The 17,107-nt window shown below is 48.3% G+C and overlaps 1 long non-coding RNA gene across 1 annotated transcript in view; it reads right to left on the bottom strand.

Moving 5' to 3' along the window:
* LOC143816479 (uncharacterized) overlaps positions 1–17,107 on the bottom strand; it is a 75,986-nt gene that overhangs the window by 47,284 nt on the left and 11,595 nt on the right. The window contains exon 3 of the long non-coding RNA XR_013223952.1: positions 16,018–16,852. This is a non-coding gene — a long non-coding RNA (uncharacterized LOC143816479). The remainder of the gene's footprint in view (positions 1–16,017; positions 16,853–17,107) is intronic.

Genomic DNA, 17,107 nt, shown 5'->3' with positions numbered 1-17,107 from the left:
GACAACCCCAGAACTGAGACAGAGAGGCCCGGTACCGGGTACCCCTCGGCCCTGCGGCAGTGGGGGTGCTCCAGTAACATATGCTACACCAGACACATTTCTAGCACAACACAAGCAGGCGCATGCCACTTAGAAGAGGCATCGAATTCATTAAGTTGGGTGAGCCTTCCATTTTAGCAAGACTGGTGTAGTGCAATTGTGCACGTCATCAGTCTTGATGCCTCGGTCCCAGTATGTTTCAGTATCAGTCTTTCATTAGTAAAAAAAATTAGATAATAAATTCCCTTTACTTTTCTTTCATTAATATGTATGTTTGATAATACAAATATTATTTCATGTAGTAAATTTGTAATTTGTAATTTACAATGATCACATACTTTACTGTAGTAAAAGGCCAGAGTTTAATGTGGGTCATTTCCCATACAGATGTCTATCTCAGTAGATATCTACTCTACTATTTCTTAAACATGGAGGCGTTATTGTGTCTCCCGCTTCCTCCTCAGTGTCTGCAACAATAAAAGCATGGGACCACTCTTCACAAATCTAAATAGTCTTTTCTTGGCTCTGTTCATTGATATGCAAGTTCAGCAAGAAAGAAGACAGTGTGGCTATTAGAGGGGAACACTGGTCTCTTTCAGCCTCCGCCTCTGACTAATGAACTCTATTCTTACTTCTCCAAACTGATCACAGATCCCTCCTTCCGACAGCTCACAGATGTTCCTAGTGTAGCACTTTGCCACTTCCTCTTATCTTTTTTTGTTCCAGATTACTTAGCAATGACTAATAATAGTGCAATGGACTATGCTATTACAACATCATTGAGACGAGTTTTACATTTCATTTACTGACTCAAATTTTTAAGGGCATATGTCACAAGATTTTCTAAAGAGACTATCTAGAGGAGGGAGTCCCTGCAAATCTAGAGACAAATTGTGCAAACTACACTCAAATAGTGTAATGTGTGTGGAAACACAGAAAACAACCTTTAAAAATAATCTGTCAGGATTTCACACCCCAAACTACAGTGGGGGAAAAGAGTATTTGATCCCTTGCTGATTTTGTAAGTTTGCCCACTGACAAAGACATGAACAGTCTATAATTTTAAGGGTAGGTTAATTTTAACACTGAGAGATAGAATATCAAAAATAAAATCCAGAAAATCACATTGTATAAATTATATAAATATATTAGCATTTTGCAGTGAGAAATAAGTATTTTATCCCTCTGGCAAACAAGACTTAATACTTGGTGGCAAAACCCTTGTTGGCAAGCACAGCAGTCAGACTTTATTGTAGTTGATGATGAGGTTTGCGCACATGTCAGGAGAAATCTTGGTCCACTCCTCTTTGCAGATCATCTCTAAATCATTAAGATTTTGAGGCTGTCGCTTGGCAACTCGGAGCTTAAACTCCCTCCATAAGTTTTCTATGGAATTAAGGTATGGAGACTGGTTAGGCCACTCCATGACCTTAATGTGCTTCTTTTTGAGCCAATCCTTTGTTGCCTTGGCTGTATGTTTTGGGTCATTGTCTAGCTGGAAGACCCAGGCACGACCCATTTTTAATGTCCTGGCGGAGGGAAGGAGTTTGTCACTCAGGATTTTACGGTACCTGGCTCCATCCATTCTCCCATTGATGCGGTGAAGTAGTCCTGTACCCTTAGCAGAGAAGTACCCCAAAACATAATGTTTCCACCTCCATGCTTGACAGTGGGGACGGTGTTCTTTGCGTCATAGGCAGCATTTCTCTTCCTCCAAACACAAAGAGTTGAATTCATGCAAAACACCTAAATTTTTGTCTCATCACAGCACATTCTCCCAATCACTCACAGAATCATCCAGGTGTTCATTGGCAAACTTAAGACGGGGCTGCACATGTGCCTTCTTGAGCAGGGGGACCTTGCGGGCACTGCAAGATTTTAAACCATTGTGGCACAATGTGTTACCAATGATTTTCTTGGTGACTGTGGTCCCAGCTGCCTTGAGATCATTAACAAGTTCCCCCTGTGTAATTTTAGGCTGATGTCTCACCTTCCTCATGATCAAGGATACCTCACAAGGTAAGATTTTGCATGGTGCTCCAGATCGATGTCGATTGACAGTCATTTTGTATTTCATCCATTTTCTTACTATTGTACCAACAGTTGTCTCCTGCTCAGCCAGCATCTTACTTATGGTTTTGTAGCCCATTCCAGCTTTGTGCAGGTCTATGATCTTGTCTCTGACATCCTTAGAAAGCTCTTTGGTCTTGCCCATGTTGTAGAGGTTTGAGTCTGACTGATGAATTGAGTCTGTGGACAGGAGTCTTTTATAAAGATGACTATGTAAGACAGCTGTCTTTAATGCAGGTAGGAGCCAGAACTCTTCATGTTTGGTAGGGGATCAAATACGGTACTTATTTCTCACTGCAAAATGCAAATAAATTTCTATAATTTATACAATATGATTTTCTGGATTTTATTTTTAGTATTCTATCTCTCAATGTTAAAATTAACCTACGCTTAAAACTATAGACTGTTCATGTCTTTATCACTGGGCAAACTTACATAATCAGCAAGGTATCAAATACTTATTTCCCCACTGTATATGTGAATATGGCTCTATCAAACACAAGTCCAGCAATACCTTCACATGGCGAGCCCATTCCTCTGTTTCCGAGAAATCAGTATTTAAATTGATATGCAAATTAGGCTGCAGGACTATGGTAGAAACCTCAGTCAATCCACCTCTATTCCTCGCCCAGTGCCATATCCTTGCCATTGACTTACATGCTTATGCTGTGTTCCTTCAGCCAAAGGAGCCGTTAGTAAAAAATGAAACATAACCATGTACATCATAGGTGTCTTCCTTATGTTTGATGCAGGCTCTGGTGATGAGCCCACAACTTTTCATATACATGTCAGCCGCACTGTAAATAGACATGCTGCGTTCTGAAAAGACGCGCCGCATGTCCGTTTACGTGGGTCTGCAGCCTGCGTATTTTACCGCATAGTGGAGACAGAATTTCATGAAATCCCCTCCACTATGTCAAACACGCAGCGTTTCCTGAAAGTGGACACATACCCTAACTCCTCGACAGGCAAGATGTGCATTGTTCTTCACCAGGTTTATCTTTTTTGTTATATATAGGTCAGGGAACAAGAACATTAAGGCGGATGCATTATCTTGTTGTTTTCCTGCAGATGGATATAATCATGTACTGGTTCCTATACTACATAAAGGGGTGGTTATTGCTTCTATATGCTCCAATCTTGAGAAAGAGGTTGTTGAGGCTCAGGGGGACGCCCCTGCTGCCTGTCGGTTAGGTAAACTGAATCTCCGTCTGAGAGTTCTTAGTGAACATCATGATTCGGTCTTGGACAGACATCCCAATAATAAAGCTATCACAGATCTTCTTACGTGGCGTTTTTGGTGGTCAGGGATACATCAAAATGTGCGGGAGTATGTAGTCGCCTGCAGTGTCTGTGTGCATTCTAAAACCTCTCGTACTCGCCTGTCTGGAACTCTCCAAACATTGGCAGTTCCCATCAGACCTTGGACTCATTTATTGGTTGATGTTACCACTGACCTACCTGTGGTGGCAGGTAATACTTTAATTTTGGTGGTGCTGGACAGGTTCAGTAAAATGCCACATTTCATTGCGCTACCCGCTTTACCTAATACCAACAACTTGGAGAAAATTTTCATCAGAGAGATTGTAAAATTACATGGGATCCCAAACGATATTGTTTCTGACCAGGGTGTGCAGTTTATTTACAAATTTTGGAGGGCGTTTTCCATTCGTTTGGGGATTCATCTGTCGTTCTCTTCAGCGTTTCACCCGCAGTCTACAGGGCAAACTCAACGGGTTAACCAGATCTGGAGACCTATCTTAGGTGTTTTGTGTCTGAGAATCAGCAGTATTGGGTTACCTACTTACCTCTAGCTGAATTTGTGGTAAATAATTGTTGTCATGAGTCTACTGGCAAGTCCCCATTTTTGGGGGCATACAGGTTTCATCCTCAGCTCAGTTCAATTAATAGGAATCGTTCTTCTGGAAAACCTGAAGAATAATGGTTTTCATCATCAATTACGTCTGTGTGGCAAGAAGTTTTTGATAATTTGAGGAATATGGGGTCCAAATATAAGAGTGTGGCTGATCAGAGACATTTGGTGGGTCGGGACCTGTGTGTTCGTGACTTGGTAGGGTTGTCTTCAAGGAACATTAAGTTAAAGGTTCCCTATTGGAAACAGGGTCTCAGGTTCATCGGTCATTCTGTTGTTAATCCTGTAGCATTCTGCCTTGATTTGCCGCCCACTTTTAGGATCCATAATGTGCTTCATTCATCTCTACTCAAAAAATATGTTGCATCATCGGTACCATCACCACTACCGTCCTCTCCAGCCATTGTGGATGGAAATTTGGAATTTCAAATAGCTAAGATCGTTGATACTCGCTTAGTTCGTTGGTCGCTTCAGTATCTGGTACAATGGAAGGGATACGGTCCTGAAAAGAGGATGTGAGTACCAGAAATTGACTTCCAGGTTGAACTGGTCTTTTCTCATGTGGCATACCCTGATAAACCCGGTTCTGAGGTTCCAGAGGTCCCGCATAGAAGGGGGATACTGTCATGGATTTAATGCGACAGAGAGGAGCCTGAAGATCGCAGCGTCCGATTTCTAATACTCCTGCACTGATTAGAAGCACTTCACCTTCATATTAAATGGTGCAGGTTTCTTTTGGCAGTGCAGGGGTTAAACTGCTCAATTGAGAGTTCTGGGCCTTGGGTAGCAATCATTGTCACAACAAGCTTTTGCTGCATGATTGGAGGTTGTTGGTTGTTGTTATTTGAGATGTTTGGTGGATTTATCTGTGACTGTCCCTAGGTTTTTGGTGTGTGATAATTCCCCTTCTTCTCTTACTTTGGTTTAACCCCAATCCTCCACTCCCTTGGTGTCATGTTGGACGCTGTTCAGACCAGGTCGTTCGACAGACAGCGGTAATTCCGCTTTTGACCACTATTTGCTCATTGGCGTCGGCTAGATTTTATCTATCTGTTCCGGGGTTAATTTACCTGATCCTCGGATTGGAAGCTGGGCCATGCCCATTGCCTTTAAATAGTTCTCCTGATCATTGGGCGTCGCCGATTATAGCTTCTGTCTTGTGCGTTGTTATCTCGGTCTGGAGTGGAGAGCTGGTTGTTGGAGATTCGTTGCTGGTGGTGTATTTTCCTTAGTCTTATTTACTCCTTCCTATATTTGTATTTATTTTGCCCTGCACATTTATAGTGTGTTCCTGAGTGACTGTGGCGTGGTGTATATTTTCCTTTATCCTTGTCTGTGCTAACTGTGGGTATTGGTGTATTACCTCTTCACTGGGTGGTGGGCGGAGGTTTCAGCCTAGGGTTGAAACAGGAGACAGGGTGAGGTTCGAGGCCTGGACATGCACACCATCAGTGTAAACTTCAGGTAGAGGGTCAGTCAGGATTTCCCTAGTCTGAGGGAAATTGCAGGGGCCCGGGTTATTAGCTCTCGCTCACCTAGTTCCCCCGTGACACTTGGTGCATTCTTCATGTTGTTTTTTCGAGTATATTTGCATGATTGGTATTCTTCATTATCCCTGTTCATATTACCTTGTTAGTCTGGTTGGTGTATTATGGTAAACTACTACGCCCCTCTTCTCTGGGTAAGGGAAGGGTACAGACTGAGGGCAGATTCAGGAGCTAAGGCAAGGTATGTGGCCCCGGCGTGTTCATCATCAGAAATAAGCCAGGGGTACAGGGCAAGCTAGGGCTCCCCTAGCATTAGGGACAGGGAAGAAGCCCCTGGTCCCAGGACACCCGACAACAGTGTCCTGACACCACTTTTGCCCCATACAAAATAAAACAATTAAAAATTCACATATTTGGTATCGCTGCGTTCATAATTGCTCAATCTATCAATATATAAAAAGAATGAATATGATTGGTAAAATGGCATAACAAGAAAAAAATTCAAAATGCTAGAATTACCAGGATGCCAGGAATAAATGGATATTCATTGCCCTCCACGCCCATGTATATTCATTTCTCTTTAGCAGCGGGCACAGGAGTTAGCCAGAGTCGCCGGCTCCTGCCTCTGTGACCCGCTGCTCCTCCGATACCACTCCCCCACCTCAGCCAGAGCGAATATATCCGGACTATAAGACGCAACCCCCATTTTCCTCCACATTTTTGGAGAAAAAAGTGCGTCTTATAGTCCGAAAAATAAGGTATATAACGATGCTTGTGTCAAAACATTTAAAGATGTATCCCCCGCATTGACTCTAAGGGGTTTAGATGGTTGGGAAAAGGTCTAATTGTCTGAGATAAAATCATATCTGCATGGTCTAACCATCTTACCCTGATATTTATCTTATCAGGCTGGCTCCTGCCTGGCTGCTGAGATTGGCACCCAACCTACTGGTAGCGGTATCCGGGAAACCGGAAGTGACGTTCCGGGTTCTGACTGTGCATGTGCTATCTTCTAGATGGTAGTGGTATCCGGGAGACCAGAAGTGAAGCTCCGGGTCATGACTGCGCATACACTATCTTCTAGATGGTAGAGGTATCCGGAAGACCGGAAGTGACGTTGTGGGTCCTTACTGTGCATGCACTATCTTCTAGATAGTAGAGGTATCCGGGAGACCGGAAGTGATGTTCCGGGTCCTGACTGCGCATGGCCGTGACTCACTGCGTGTCACACTGGAGCGCATACCGCCGGATGTGATGTATTATTTCCTCACAACTCTGGCCACCTGCAGTATACACCTCACCATGGCAACCGCAATAGTGTCATTCGGATCCGGTTACATTTATACAGTGCCTTGCGAAAGTATTCGGCTCCCTGGAACCTTTCAACCTTTTCCCACATATCATGCTTCAAACATAAAGATACCAAATGTAAATTTTTGGTGAAGAATCAACAACAGGTTGAACACAATTGTGAAGTTAAGCAAAATTTATTGGTTATTTTAAATTTTTGTGGAAATTCAAAAACTGAAAAGTGGGGCGTGCAATATTGTTCGGCCCCTTTAACTTAATACTTTGTTGCGCCACCTTTTGCTGCAATTACAGCTGGCAGGTGGCACTGTAGATAAACTTTTAGTAACAAGGATGTCAAGCCATTTTCCACACTGATCTGTGGTCCCTAATCAAATAGGCTTTGTATAGCAATAGAAAGTAAACTCATATATATATATATATATATATATATATATATATATATATATATATATATATATATATTTATATTTTGTGGGGAGTCTAAATGTAGCGCCCCCACTGCCGCAGGGCCGAGGGGTACCCGGTACCGGGCCTCTGAGTCTCTGCTCTGGGGTTGTCACGGTGGCTAGACCCGGTCCGTGACCCTGCTGAGGGGCGTACAGTAATAGATGTGGATGGTATAAGATGATGTTATGGTGCGGTGTAGTGCCGGTCGCAGTTAATAACGAGGACACCAGGTTGCAGTCTCTTTACCTCTTTACTGAAGGCTTCAGGTGTCCAATCCAGGGCACTGTTAACCGGGCTGTCTGAGACCGGCCGGTCCGAAGGCACATCAGGAGTCCCCTTCACAGGTGGGAATCAGCATCTACCTTCTAGCGCCTGTGTGTTGTAGTCCTTCCCTGCTGAGCACCCTGGGATAGTCCTCACAACTGCTTCTGTCTGTCTCTGATGCTCGTTCTCTCCGTCCCCCAGATGATATGGCTAGGACGCACCCGTATGACGGGGTAGGCCTGGAGTTCTTCCGGGACTCTAGAGTCGCCCCTCTCCCACAGCTGCCTCCGTTGTCTGCTTAGGTGTTTTAGTGAGACAGCCAACCTATAATTGGCTGTCCGGCCGTGGTTTGAAGTAATACTTGTAGTCTCTTACTTGCTCGGCATTCCGGCCACCGACTGTTGCCCCTCAGAAGGATGTTGCCTCGATCTTACAGCACGACTCCTTCTGGTTCTATCACTTCTTTGCTGTGTCCCCGTTGCTCACTGGTTTGTGCTATTCTTAGGAGTCTGCCAGGATCCCATCCCTGACAGGTCCTCTCACTAGCTCTTCCCAGTTACTTCTCCCTGTCTTCCTGTCCAACCCCCAGTTTTACCAGAGTGTGAGGAGTGGCCTACTAGATAGAACCACTCCCCCTGGTGGCCGGAGTGTGAAGTGTAATGTGAGTGTTACCTGATCAGGTGAACTCCTTTAGTGCAATCAGACATAACATCACTCCCCTTAGCGGCAGAGCAACGTTACTGCAACGACCAGGACTCTGGGGCGCTGCACTCCCCCCCGGTTAAATCCAGTACTCCCGGACTGGGAAAACAAGAACAACAATACATGTTAACAGGAAACACACAACAATTTGAAATATCATAAACAATTAAACATAACAGTGCTTCCCGTTATGGGAGGTGAGGACTTCTTGAACGTTGCGAAAGTTAGGTCATGCACAGTTTATGACTCTCAGTTCAGTGATTGAAACTGCGGGGACCCCGGGTAAACAAAGGGGTCCCCTTTTAGAAGTTTTTGGAGCAATTCACCGTCCATTACTCTATTGTCCATTTTAAAACCTGTAACAAAAGATATATACACAAACATTTTCAACTAAATAACAGCCCTTATTAGTATCTCTAAGTTTTGTAGCGGAGGGGAATTTGATTCTGAGTGCTGCGTGTGGATCTTCGCAGCACAGGGGTTGCTACTGGCCTAACAGGGCCCACTATACTTGCTACCCCTGGTGTAGTGTACTGCCTTCTAGCTACACTTTCAGTGAGTCTGGGTAGCACTGGCAGGCTGAAGCTCTCAGGGCTGCTGCTGCTGGCAACAGTAGGTACGGCAGGCTCACCGATAGCAGAGGGAGGATTTGCCGGTTCAACGGTTGGCATGGCATCTTCAGGTAGGGCTTGTTGAGGTTGCGGGGCCGGATGATCTGGTACCACCATTGTTTCTGGTGGGTCTGGCTGTTGAAACGTTAGAACAGGTACCACGATGGCCTGATTTATCTGAGTCCAGGACTGGGGAAAGTCACCAAGGACGGTATGGATCATCTTCTCCTTTTCCACCGGCGGGGAGATTCCTGGGGCCGTGTCCCTCTCTTTCAACTTATCGGGGCAGACCTTAAGGTGATCCCTGGATACCGCTGTTGAGGTCTCCCCTCTGTCCTTGCTGATGAGACAGACCTTCGTGTTGTCGAAATCAGATGGCAGGATGGTATACGGTTCTGCTTCCCATTGGTCATCGAGCTTGTGTAGTCTCCTCTTTCGTTTAAGCACTTGCTCACCAGGTGACAGAGGAATCGCAGGAGCGTGCTGGTTGTAGTCCCTTTCTTGTTTTTGCCTAGCCTGGGCGAGACTCCTCTCTACGCACTCCTGTACCTTGCGGTACCTTTGCTGCCTTTCTACATCCCAATCTGCATCCGGTGAGGTATCTTCGGGGACTAGGACCCCCATGTCCAGATCAACGGGTAACTGGCTAGACCTTCCTCGCATCAGGTACGCTGGAGTGCAGTTGGTAGAATTTACTTGGATGTGATTGTATATATCCACCAAGTCAGGCAACTTTGTCGGCCACAGGTTCCGTTCCTCTACGGGCAAGGTCTTCAATAAGTCAATCACCACTTGGTTCATCTTTTCGCACATCCCATTGGTTTGAGGATGGTACGGTGTGGTTCTGATCTTCTTACACCCGTACAGTTGGCAGAACTCTTGGAACACTTCTGCTTCGAAGGCTGGTCCCTGATCGGTCAGTACCTTCTCCGGGTAGCCATGGGGCCTACAAAAGTACTGCTGGAAGGCCTTGGCGGCAGTCCTGGCCGTTAGATCCTTGACAGGTACAACCACCAAAAATCTGGAGTAGTGATCTACGATGGTAAGAGCGTAGATATAGCCTGACCGGCTAGGCGTCAGCTTCACATGATCCAGCGCGACCAGTTCGAGCGGCCGTTTGGTGATGATAGGCCGCAGGGGAGCCCGTTGGCTGTCACGGTCCTTCCGGCGTAGGCTACATGGACCGCACTCCCGACACCACTTCTCAATGGCTCTCTTCATGCCAATCCAATAGAACCTCCCTCGGAGCAGCCTCTCTAGCTTCCTCCATCCGAATTGTCCGGCTCCATCATGGTAGGCTCCCAGAACCATGGGCGCATCTCGCCTTGGCACCACTATCTGCCACACCAATTCATGAGTACGTGGATCGATGCTTCTCCTGCACAGCTTGCCATCATGGATAAACAGTTTGCTTCTCCCCTTGCACAGCTGTTGGGTTTCCTGTGGGTCATCTGGGCCGGGACGTAACCCTGCCTGCGTCAAGAGCTCTTTCACCCGACGGACCGCGGGGTCACCATCCTCGGTTTCCGCCCACCCGTGATGGGGCAGGGGGTTCAGCGTAGCATCCGGTTGGTTCTTATGCCTGTTCCTCACATGATGGGAATTCTGAGTGGCTTTAGGGCGATGGAATGCGGGCAGCTCCACCTCTTCAAGTGCCTCCGGGTCTTCCTCTGCTTCTGGCAAATTGGGCATCCGAGACAAGGCATCGGCATTCTTGTGTCCTGCCCGGTACTTGATGGTGAAGTTGCAGTTGGACAGCCGGGCCATCCACCGCTGCTCCAAGGCCCCGAGCTTGGCTGTATCCAGATGTGTTAGCGGATTGTTGTCCGTGAAGACGGTGAATTTCGCTGAGGCCAGGTAGTGTTTGAACCTCTCTGTCACTGCCCAGACGATGGCAAGGAACTCCAGTTTAAAGGAACTATAGTTGTCAGGGTTCCTTTCCGTGGGACGAAGCTTCCTGCTGGCGTAAGCGATCACCCTCTCCTTGCCTTTCTGGACCTGGGACAGCACGGCTCCCAATCCCACATTGCTGGCATCCGTGTACAGCACAAACGGTTGGTCTTATTCAGGATAGGCCAGTACCTCTTCTCCCGCCAGTGCCGACTTCAAACACGTGAAGGATCCTTCCAGCCCCTCGTTCCAGTCAAATGGGGCGTTCTTCCCCTTGGCCTTCTTTGATTGGCCCACCAACAGGTCTTGCAAGGGTGCGGCCTTCTTGGTGAAGTCCTTGATGAACCTTCGGTAGTAGCCTACCAGTCCGAGGAACTGCCGGACTTCGTGGAGGTTGCTGGGCTTCGGCCAGTCTTGGATCACCGTGACCTTGTCGGGGTCTGGGGCCACTCCTTCGGCGCTCACCACATGGCCCAGGTACTGCACTTTGGGTTTCAGCAGATGACATTTGGACGGTTTCACCTTTAAGCCAAAGTTGGACAGGGCTTCAAACACCTCGGCCAGGTGCTTCAGATGGTCTTTGTAGGTCTTAGAGAAGACAATGACATCATCCAAATACAGCAGTACGGTCTCAAAGTTCTTTTGCCCCAGACAGCATTCCATCATCCTCTGGAACGTCCCCGGGGCATTACACAATCCGAAAGGCATGTAGTTGAACTCGCAGAGCCCCATCGGCGTCGTGAAGGCCGTCTTTTCTTTGTCCGCCTCTGCCACGGGAACCTGCCAGTACCCACTGGTGAGATCTAAGGTAGAAAAGTAGTTAGCAGATTTTAAGGCAGCCAGAGACTCCTCTATCCTGGGCAGTGGGTATGCGTCTTTATGTGTAATGCGATTCAACTGTCTATAATCAACACACATCCTCATTGTACCATCCTTCTTTTTAACCAGGACTAATGGAGCTGCCCAGGGGCTACAACTGTCTCTCACCACCCCAGCCTCCTTCATTTCTCGCAACATGTCCTTGGCACACTGGTAATGGGCTGGGGGTACAGGGCGGTATCTCTCTTTTATGGGTCGGTGATCTCCCGTGGGGATGTGGTGTTGGATCCCTTTCACCCGCCCAAAATCTAAGGGGTGTTTGCTGAATACCTGCTTGTACTCATGAACCACCCTGTAAGCCCCTTGTTTTTGATGGGATGGGGTAGAGTCAGTGCCCACATGCAATTCCCGACACCAATCTTTCGAGTGTCCTGAAGAACCGTTGTCCTCCGCCACATTTGACGGGACCAAGGGTTCAGGTGTCCGTATCACACTATTGTTGACAGTGAACAACAGTTTGGCGAGCGTGGCATACTTGGTGAGATGAACCTCTTCCTCCCCACAATTGAGGACACGTACGGGCACCCTCCCCTGGCGCACGTCGACCACCCCCCGGGCTGTCAGAATAGTAGGCCTATTGTCTGAATACACGGGTTCTACCAAGGCCTGGTAGTCCTTTCCCCTGAGACCTATGGCTGCCCGACACCATATTAACATTTCACTCCTGGGGGGTATCGCAATGGGGTTTGAATCACTCACAGTGACACGGCCAATCTCACCACCAGTCAGCTCTACCTGCTGTCTCTGCATCAGAGCTCTGATTTCTTTTTGCAGGGCACGTTGTTCGCTGTGGCCAGCGGTTTCGGCTACCTGTTGCAACAAAACAATAACTTCTGCAAGACAATTTTCTATAACATTGGTACCGATAGTCATCATGGGATTACATTCTCGGCGGTCAATATCAACAATCACAATCCCCTGGGCTTTCAATTCCACCCGCCCCACTTTAATAGTGGCCTCTTTATACCCCACTTGTGGCAATGGCTGACCATTACTGGCTATTATGGTGAAATCGTCATCGGGGCCACGAGTAATATCGGTGTCCTCCCAATACCGTTTATAGAGTACATAAGGCATAGTCGTCACCTGAGAACCGGTGTCCAGCAAAGCATTCAGGGGGATGCCGTCAACCACTACAGGAAGAACTGGTCGCCCTCCAATGTATTTGGCTCTCCAATGCTGTGGGCCTGACCGTCCTATTCCTGGGGGTTGGCCCTTTGCCCCAGGGGTTGCTCGTTTAAAGGACAGTACCTTGCAAGGTGGCAAACCTGATGACAGCGCCAGCAGATGGGTCGTCCATCCTCATGGAAACGATCGTCGGACCGGCCTCTGGTCGGCGGGGTCCTCCTCTGTCGCATCCAGGGAACATCCTCCAGTCTGGTGGCCAGCTGGATCTTCTCCTTGGGGGCCTCCTGTAGGGACCGCACCGTCCGGGCCAGGGCAGCAACGCTCTTGGTCAGCTCCTGCATCTGAAGGCGGAGTCCTGCAGGGGAGTCGTCTTCTAGGCTCTGGGCATCGGCCTCGGCGGCGACTGGAACATCCGACGCCACCTCCTGGTGGTATGTGAGAGCGGGAGGCCTGGGAGGTGCTGCACGGCTAGGCTGTCGCTCCTGCCATGCCTGGATAGCTTTATCCTTGAATTGCGCAAAAGTCAAGTCTGGATTTTGCATGGCCAGGAAGTGCAGTTGACCCCTTTGGTGGCTGCACAGGAGCCCCTCAATGAACCGCTCCTTCAGGAGTTTATCCTCATCCTGCATGCTGTCAGGGTCACTCTGCTTAATGGCCCGCATCGCCTCCTGAAGATTAAGGGCATAATCCCGTAAGCTATCCTGCGGCCTCTGCTTGCACCCATAGAAAGTCAGTTTAATTTCGGTAGCAGTGCGGGTATCGAAGGTGGCTTTAAGCTTTGCAAAAACCTGCTGTGCCGTTCCCTTATCCGCGGCGGGCCAGGATTTCATTTCTCTCAGAGCCGCCCCAAAGAGTTGGTTTGTTATCAGATGGACCTTCTGAGGCTCTGTCAGGGGATAGAACTCAAGCAGGCTGCAGATCCCTTCTTTAAAGTCGGTGAATGTATGTGAATCCCCGGAGTATCGTGGGAGCCAGGCCGCTCCGGGCAGGTATGGCATAGAGAAGGGCATTATAGCCTTTGCGGTAGCGGCGGTGTCCGACTGGCTGATGGGGGCAGCGGGCTCCGGGGCTGCCAGTGGTGGTATTAGGGCCGCGGCTTCGTCCGCCACGGGGACCGGAGGTGCCCCTGCATCCACTGCTGCGGCCGCCACCTCCTCTCCTCCCGACTCGGACATGGCTGTCCCTTCCTCCCACTAACCTGCTGGAGGTCGGAGTTCCTCTTCCGGGATTGGCGCCTTACCGCGCTTTTCCGTTCCGCGCTTCTTTTGGCCGGTTCCGCCCACGAAGCTAAGGCTCCTCCTTCCGTGCGTGGCAATGGCGAATTTTGGCGGTAAATGACAGCACACAGTCTTTGCAATAAAGTACAGTCCAAGCACAGTAAATCACAGTTCCAAGGCACACATGACCTGATTCTTCAGGCTTAAGTAGATCCTGTTCGTGACGCCAAGTTGTAGCGCCCCCACTGCTGCAGGGCCGAGGGCTACCCGGTACCGGGCCTCTGAGTCTCTGCTCTGGGGTTGTCACAGTGGCTAGACCCGGTCCGTGACCCTGCTGAGGGGCGTACAGTAATAGATGTGGATGGTATAAGATGATGTTATGGTGCGGTGTAGTGCCGGTCGCAGTTAATAACGAGGACACCAGGTTGCAGTCTCTTTACCTCTTTACTGAAGGCTTCAGGTGTCCAATCCAGGGCACTGTTAACCGGGCTGTCTGAGACCGGCCGGTCCGAAGGCACATCAGGAGTCCCCTTCACAGGTGGGAATCAGCGTCTACCTTCTAGCGCCTGTGTGTTGTAGTCCTTCCCTGCTGAGCACCCTGGGATAGTCCTCACAACTGCTTCTGTCTGTCTCTGATGCTCGTTCTCTCCGTCCCCCAGATGATATGGCTAGGACGCACCCGTATGACGGGGTAGGCCTGGAGTTCTTCCGGGACTCTAGAGTCGCCCCTCTCCCACAGCTGCCTCCGTTGTCTGCTTAGGTGTTTTAGTGAGACAGCCAACCTATAATTGGCTGTCCGGCCGTGGTTTGAAGTAATACTTGTAGTCTCTTACTTGCTCGGCATTCCGGCCACCGACTGTTGTCCCTCAGAAGGATGTTGCCTCGATCTTACAGCACGACTCCTTCTGGTTCTATCACTTCTTTGCTGTGTCCCCGTTGCTCACTGGTTTGTGCTATTCTTAGGAGTCTGCCAGGATCCCATCCCTGACAGGTCCTCTCACTAGCTCTTCCCAGTTACTTCTCCCTGTCTTCCTGTCCAACCCCCAGTTTTACCAGAGTGTGAGGAGTGGCCTACTAGATAGAACCACTCCCCCTGGTGGCCGGAGTGTGAAGTGTAATGTGAGTGTTACCTGATCAGGTGAACTCCTTTAGTGCAATCAGACATAACATCACTCCCCTTAGCGGCAGAGCGACGTTACTGCAACGACCAGGACTCTGGGGCGCTGCATAAACATCAATGAACTGAAGATGCGTTTCACATCGGATCTCGTCAAAGAACAACTACCCTTCCTGGATGTGCTGATCAAGAGAAAACAGGATGGCATCCTGTTTTGGGAACATCCCTTATTTTAATGTAATATTAATAAAAGGTATTTTTATTGAGGTTGTTTATGTTAGCTAATCATCGTGGAGCACACGGCCATCATACCGTTCAGGAAGGAGACAGATCCTGTATCTAGAGGTGATCGAACTAATCACCATGGAATAAGCGGCCATCATATCGTTCAGGAAGGAGAAGGGTCCTGTATCTAGAGGTGGTCGTCGTTACATAACGTGGGACGTTCTGAGACCTTGTGCCTGTTCCAAGTTAAGTTGTAAAATGTAAATACGTGCATGGAAGAGCCGCTCTAATATATTAGGAATCAAAGCTGATCTCTCTTTATTACCCCATAACATCATCTTATATAGGTTATTAGTATTCATGCATTGTAACAATATAATTGGCTCATCTTATCTCTAAATATGTGCTGGCATTAGCATACATATCAGTCGCCCGGGCCGTGGGGTACTCTGTACCGGGTCTGGTACTTAAAGGGGATGTCACGGTGGCTGAGACCCGGTCTGTGGCCCTGGGCGCCCAAGTAAAAGGGAATGTCCCTAAAGGGGTTTGGAATAAAGTTTGTGTTTGTGATGCCACCTGTGGTATTCGGTCAATGGGGACCGACACTGCTTAAAGGAGTCCTCTGGGGTGATGTTATGGAAGATGGATGGTATAACTTCCCACAGGTGGAGTTGGGTCCCCAGGGCTCCCGTTGTGTAGGTGAAGATGGTGGGTGGTGCGGTAAGAAATGGAGGACACAGGTTTGCAGTCTCTTTACCTGGTTTACTGAAGGCTTCAGGCAACCGCAGTCCAGGGCACCAGATCACAGGTACAGGTAGGGTCCGGCCGGCTTGGAAGCAATTTCAGAGTCCCCTTTACCAGGTGGAGATGAAAGCCTTCCTACTAGTGCTGTGGTGTAGTCTCTTGCTACCTGTGGCTCCTATCAAGGTCCTCACGGTTCTCTCTGTCCTCCATAAAGAAGGGACACTAACCCGTGTGACAGGTGGCTCGAGCCTTTTTACAGGGTCTCTATCATGACCCGGGCTCTATGTGCCACTGTGGCTCCTGAGTGTTAGGGTGGACAGGTTACATGTAGTCCAGCTGTCCTGACGGTTTCTGCTGTGCCTCTTAGAATCCAACACAACCTCTGTCTTCCGGCTACTGGAATCTGCGCTCTGCAGGGAGGCAGCCCAGGCACAGCTATCCTCCCCAGTTGTCACTCTCCTGTGCTTCAGTCTTCTGCATGCTCTCTACAATCTGTTCTTTCCTTCTGTATTCTCTTTCTCCAGTAGCTGCAGCACCTCTGGCTGCACGTCCCCTTCATCCTTCCGACACTCAATGTCTGACTGCCCTCTTCTCTGTCCTCCTGACAGACTCACTATTTTCCCTTCAAGCCAGAGTATATATAGGGAAGTTCCCCTTAAACTGGGTTTAGAGCTCCCCCTTCTGGCCTGGAGTGTGAACATGTTGCATGTTTGTGTTTACCTGATAGAAGAGATCTTCCCTTGCTTCCAAGTGTGACATCACTCTCCCCGTGAGGAAAGTAATGCCACTGTAACAACCAGGACCCTGGGGTGTTACACTCCCCCCTTGTTAAATCCAGTACTCCCGGACTGGGAAAAGAAGAACAATAATAACAGGTTATTAAATGCCGTACAAAATTTTTGTAAATACATACAAACAGGGTAAACAGGTGTAAGCTTAGGCTTCCCTTTATGGGAGGTAATTAATACTTTAATGTTACAGGAACATATTTATATATTATAAATAACTTTTCAAAAATAGAACTTTTACTATGAAAGGGCAACTACCCTTACGGTATTCTATCTGCACGGGCAGCACGGTGGCGCAGTGGTTAGCACAGCAGC

This window comes from Ranitomeya variabilis, chromosome 3, assembly GCF_051348905.1.
Source record: "Ranitomeya variabilis isolate aRanVar5 chromosome 3, aRanVar5.hap1, whole genome shotgun sequence".
NCBI lineage: Eukaryota > Metazoa > Chordata > Amphibia > Anura > Dendrobatidae > Ranitomeya > Ranitomeya variabilis.
The sequence above is the reverse complement of the archived record's forward strand: the minus strand, read 5'-3'. Positions and strand labels throughout refer to the sequence as shown.